Source organism: Bombina bombina, chromosome 3 (genome assembly GCF_027579735.1).
Source record: "Bombina bombina isolate aBomBom1 chromosome 3, aBomBom1.pri, whole genome shotgun sequence".
NCBI lineage: Eukaryota > Metazoa > Chordata > Amphibia > Anura > Bombinatoridae > Bombina > Bombina bombina.
Genome location: NC_069501.1, coordinates 380,988,207 through 380,994,549, shown reverse-complemented (window position 1 = coordinate 380,994,549; position 6,343 = coordinate 380,988,207). Strand labels below are relative to the sequence as shown.

The window sequence follows — 6,343 nt, the reverse complement described above, 5'->3', positions numbered from 1 at the left end:
ATGAATTAAAGTGAATATCCAATAAGTCTCACATTTGTGTACTAACTTAGTGATGTCCACGCCTCTTTTGGGGATTCTGACATTCTCTATGACCATCCACTTGAGTGATGAACTATCATTGTGGTGGTCTATTAAAAAAATGTTTTGCTAGGTAAGAACTGGGCTTTGATCTTTTGATGTCTGATAGATGCTGACGGATCCTCTCTGTCACCTCACGTATAGTGCATCCTATGTACTGCTTGTTGTTGCAGCCACACCAAATTAGGTAAACTACATATTTACACCTGACACAAGTTGTCACTGAATACTCTTTACCCGTTGTCGAGCTCACAAAGTTGGCTTTTCTTTCAATGTAGCTACACGGAATGCATGGTCCATATCCGCACCTGTACATACTGCTATTTTCAAGCCAGGCACTCCCTTTATTTTTTGTGTGTAATTTGCTTGGTGATAGGATGTTTCCTAAAGTTGCACCTCTTCGATAGGAAAACCTGCAACCACGTTCAACCACATTACACAGCTGGTCATCAGCAGTCAGCATTGGTAGGTGTTTTCATATGATTTTACACACCTGTTCATAATCATAAATAGAATACTGAGTGACAAAAGAAATGGGCTGTGTATTTCCTGTTGTTCTCCTGTTCCTCTCTCTATCTCTTAGTAGGACAGATCTATCCGTAGCGTCTACCTCAGTTTTTGTTTTCAGAATAGTCTCTCTATTATAACTTCGCACAATCAACCTGTTAACCAGATCTAGGCTTTGTCGCTTACAGCCAGTCTTGTCAGAACAATTTCGCTATGAGGGATAATGTTTACCAGAGAAATTAACATAATTTGGTTGTCTAATGCCTATTATATTTTGTCCTGCTCCCTTGTGTTCTAAGCTTTGTGACCTGGTTACTCGCTCTAGCTCACTAACTCTTCCTATTCAGAAAAATAAATATATAGGACCCCTTTATTAAGACAATTGTACTCGGGCACAGAATAGATAGTTCTTTCAACCATCCCATATGATTTCTTTGCCTTGAAATAACCACAGACGTAACCAGTTTCTTGACATATTGAAATCCCTTTTAGTCTCAATTTCTCAATGAGCTTGTGAAAATTACTTAACCCAGTGTTTCTCAATTCCAGTCCTCAGTCCTAACAAGTCAGATTTTAATGATATAAGAACTAGAGCTGAGGTGACATAATCAGCTGATCAGTAACCATGGTTATTAACCTGTTCTCACCCATCAGCAAACATGTGATTTACTTCAGATATTATCTGGTCTTTTAGGGGTCCTCAGGAATTAAGAAACACTGACTTAGTCCATAAAGTGGTAACAGCACAGATTTACCTACAAAGTAAAGAGGAACGTATGTGGAATAGACTTTCTTCAAATAAATTCATAAAATGCATTATTCGTAAACTTGATAAAAAACAACGAGGTTCACAAGATGTGCATCATTGTTCTTTGGATCTTGGACATCACAGAAAGTTTATATGCAACAAACCCATCTCTTCATACCACACCAAATAATGATTGTATGTTTTCTATTTCAAAGGCACATGTCAGTGCTTTTCATTTAATCATGATCATGTAAACATTTACAAGAAAATTCAATTCACAGCCTCTGTTTCCTGAAGCCCTCTACTAATAGAGAATCCCCACCTACTACAAGTAACAATCAGATCTTACAGTCAATGGATGGCAGCCAAAACAAATTCTGTGACGCATTTTGACATACATGATTTGGCGTATAAACGCAAAGCACATTTGATTGTGAGTTGTATGTCATGTCTTATCGGTTTACAACAAATGTTACTAAGAATTTATTTTCCAAAATCCTTTCCTAACTTTTGAAAATGAAGCATCCCAAACTTAGCAAGATCTCTGTGGCGAGAAAAGCAGGGTGACTTGTTAGACACGTAAGAGAAGATTTTTTTTTTATTAACTATCTAACAGAACAGCTTGGATTATTGTAAACCTCTTAAACAACTACATTTACTATTCCTGAGAAGAAGAAGAAACAGTTATATATTTTGCACTTTACGCTTCTTTTGTCTGGCACTTTAAGAGTTACAGTGCTTCAAGAGAAACACTGTTGTTCCTGTTTTCTGTGCTGTCCTGTAAAAAAAGCTGTTTGAATAAGTCAAAGCTGGATTTCCACTCCCTGCTGACCATTCTGTAGCTCAGACAAGAGGTAAGATCTCTGTCCTTTTTATTTTTTTACTACAAATTATGTGAACTTTTTTTTATGCTTTCCTTTTTGCTGGAGATTTTCTTTTATGTATTTTCTAATAATGCTGATTGATTTTGAGTTTTTTTGTTGTTCTGTATGAACCAAATAACTTTTAGTCTACTAATTCACAAAACTTTAATACATATTAATGGAAGATGTACTCATTTTTTTATGAACTCCCAAATGGTATATTCACTTGATGTGAAATGTATAGGCGGTATTATTCTAAAGAAAACTAATAAGAAAACTAATTGCCTATTATGTTGTGCCCGAGGAAAACACTTGCTGTTTTAATATATAACGTTTTAACAAAAGCAGGGCTCTTCTTTAAAAAAAAGTTATGATATTTCATTATAAAAAGATTACAGCAGTTAGACCCAAATATGGTTTCCAAGAATATAACTCACCAGTTTTGGGAACATTATATTAGCCTGAAGCAGATGAACGTTACAAAGGAGTCTGCTGCTCTGCATCATTAATTAAATCACATAAATGTATTAGTGTCATTTGTTATGAGATTGAGATTTAGACATCAGTGACAGAATATTAGTGAGAACCATCAAAAAAAATTTAGAAAATACATTTGAATTATAACAAAAAATATTTTTTTTTATAGTATTAGATAAACTTTTTAATTATGACATATTTTTATTAAATCCATCAAAAATTCTTAGAAAATACATTTTAAATATGAAAAACATATATATATATTTCTTCTGTCCACCATTTTCCTCTTATTTTTTCTCTCACTGATAAGTTTAGCATTATAAGCGTAAAAAAATAAAAATGTTACTGTGTAGCGTTATGAAAACACTTTCAATCCATTAACATTTTTTGTTTTAGAAATACAACTGTGAGCAGCTTGTGTGCTTAGATTTTCTATATTTACCAGGTTAAAAATGTATGTGCCAGCCCAAAACTTCAAGTGAACATAGCTAACTAATATGCTGAAACAGCTGCTAATTTAGTTGATTTATATGATGATCTTGCAAACTAATACCTTGAAACAACCAATACAGGGCTAGATTACAAGTTGAGCACTCTCATTTGCGTGCAAGCGATATCGGGTTTGCCGCTCATATTACAAGTTGAAAGTAAATGTGAAATGCATGAGCGCAATTGCGATTTACACTAGAATGATTACCGTGACTTCAGAGCTCTGGTTAACTGTTACACTTGAATAAAAAGTTGCACAAAACACATAAAAATTATATTTAAATGTACAGTTACACGCATAACAAAAATGTCTAATAAACGTAATTACAAAAAGAAATTGCAATAAAAAAAGTTAAAAGGGCTCAAAATACAAGATCTCAGGTGTTAGAAAAAAGGACTGCAAAATTCTATAAAATAGAGATAAATACATACACATGTCTAAATATGTATATATAATGTTTAAATTTGTGTACATATGTATTTGCAGATATATATATACACATATAAACACATAAATACATGTGTATATATTTCTAGAGATAAACAGTATTTATATATATATATATATGTGTGTGTGTGTGTGCATTGGAACATGAAAAATCATGTGTATTTACTGTAAATATTTCACAGTTCTATGTTCTGCACATAGTAGAATATGTTATTTGTATTTTTAAATAGATATCACAATATATATATCTGTATATATATATACCTACAGTATATATAATTGTATATATATATATATATATATATATATATATATATATATATATATATTTAGATAGATAGATCGATAGATATAAATATATATTTGTGCAAAAACCATCAAATATATATTTAAATATCTCTTTATAATTAGAACATATTCTGCTATGTGTAGAACATTGGATTACAAAATATGCAATATTATCTTGTGCTTTTAAATAAATAAATCGTGTTTACGGGGTTTTTTTTTCAACTTTTTTAGCTCCATTGAAATATATGGGGGATGCGATTTTATATTGGCAACTTCTCAAAGTCTATTTGCTATCACGACATTGCTAACGCGGGAGCACAACAATTTTACTTACAAATGGTAATATGAGTGCGAATCTCAGAGCACAAAAAAATTACTTCTACCGGTTTTAATGTTCGAATACGAGCGCAAACTACCACTCCCATAATCTGGCCCATAATGTGCATTTCAAATGTTATTCAGTGTAAATGTATTAGTTTTTGCATGAGCTATTAAAGGGAAATAAAACATGAAATATCCATAGATTTTAAATATTTTGCTGCATGGAAAGAGCTCAATTAAATCTGCATAAACAGATTCTGAAACTGTCACAAAGTGCTCATTTGTGAAGAATTTCTCAGAAGATATACATTGGCTAATCAGGGCAACTCCCTCTTTTTTTTTGGTAGTAAAAGACATGCACCACAAAGTATTAAAACAAATGCTCTTTTTTGCAGCAGATCATCAAAAAAAGTGGAATGCATTATAAATAAATCTCTTTCAGATGCAACAAACAAAGAAAACCCCTCCACTGAATTTGTATCAGTAAATGGAGAGCAGAGATAACGGCAGATGTAGAGAACAGAAGGGCTATCTGATAAATCTGAACACTGAGTGGGGATATAGTGAGAAATTTGACGGATGAGAGATTCCTCGGTGATAAGCAGGAGTTTGCCATAAGAGTACAAAAGACAGGGGACACGTATATGCAGATGTTTCTCTGGCCTCAACATGTAAAAGAAAATAAATCGAACATTCACATTCATTTATCTTTTCCCATGAGAAGAATAAATAAATAGACAATTTCAAAGAGTTTATGTTCGGAAACTCAACTTTATGTTCTGTGAAACAAAACGACTTCCTTGCTGTCTGCTTTACAAGAACTTGATACAAGCCATTTGAAAACTTAAAAAATAGACCCCAAGATACTTGTAAGCACTCTAAGCTGAATTTTCCTAGCAACTGTAAGCTTCCATGTGGCAAACATTAGTTGCTGGGGAAAAAAAACCTCCCAAGCAAAACTACAGACCAAAAAAATACATTTAAAATCTCTATGCAGCAAATACAGAGACATAGCTTGCCAGCTTTTCCTTTTATAGAAATAAAGTTTTGTGCAAGTTGGCAGAAGTAGTAATTAAAAAAGTGTTTGCAAATTTTAGGAGCATATGAGATTTGTAAAACCCATATGCATTAGTGCTGCTGTGCAAGCCAGGCTAGTGTTGTATGAACTGGTTTGAAATATATTGTACACACAAATGTTACACAGCCTGGAATTTGGTAACATTCACAAATTCTGTTTCTGGGAGGCACATAGAAGAATGTCTGAACCGACATACAAAAGAAAAAAAAGAAAGTAAAATGAAACACATTTTCACAGTCTTTATACTGCCTGAGCCTATTCTCATCTCTGTCTGCCATTTTTTTTGTAGAAACTTTTTATATTATTACTAGTCCTAAAGCCTGTTTACACGGGCCATTTTTTGCAGTACAGCGGTTCCACCCCTTGCTCTCTCCCCCTCTCTTTTGTGCTCTCTCCCCCTCTCTTTTGTGCTCTCTCCCCCTCTCTTTTGCTCTCTCTCCCCCTCTCTTTTGCTCTCTCTCGCTCCACCTCTCTTTTGCTCTCTCTCTCCCCCCCTCTCTTTTGCGTTCTCTCTCTCTTTTGCGCTCTCTCTCTTCCCCCTCTCTTTTGCGCTCTCCCACCCCCTCTTTTGCGTGCTCTCTCTTCCCCTCTCTTGTGCTCTCTCTCCCTCTCTTTTGCACGCTCTCTCTCCCCCTCTCTTTTGCGCTCTCTCGCTTCCCCTCTCTTTTGCACTCTCTCTCTCTCCTCCTCTCTTTTGCGCTCTCTCCCCCCCTCTCTTTTGCGCTCTCTCCCCCCTCTCTTTTGCGCTCTCCCCCCCTCTCTTTTGTGCTCTCTCTCTCCCCCTCTCTTTTGCTCTGTCTCTCCTTTTTTTTTGCTCTCTTTCTCCATCCCTCTCTTTTGCTCTCTCTCCATTCCTCTCTTTTGCTCTCTCTCTCCCTCCTCTCTTTTGCTTTCTCTCTCCCCCTCTCTTTTGCTCTGTCTCTCTCTCCTCTCTTTTGCTCTCTCTCCATCCCTCTCTCTTGCTCTCTCTCTCCCCCTCTCTATTGCTCTCTCTCCCCCTCTCTTTTTCTCACTCTCCCCCTCTCTATTGCTCTCTCTCTCCCCTC

General features: G+C 35.3%; 1 long non-coding RNA gene across 1 annotated transcript; it reads left to right on the top strand.

Moving 5' to 3' along the window:
* Positions 1–1,960: 1,960 nt before the first annotated feature.
* Positions 1,961–4,969, top strand: LOC128651631 (uncharacterized). Its single transcript, XR_008401146.1, has 2 exons — positions 1,961–2,187; positions 4,662–4,969. It is a non-coding gene; the product is annotated as an uncharacterized LOC128651631 (long non-coding RNA).
* Positions 4,970–6,343: the final 1,374 nt, after the last annotated feature.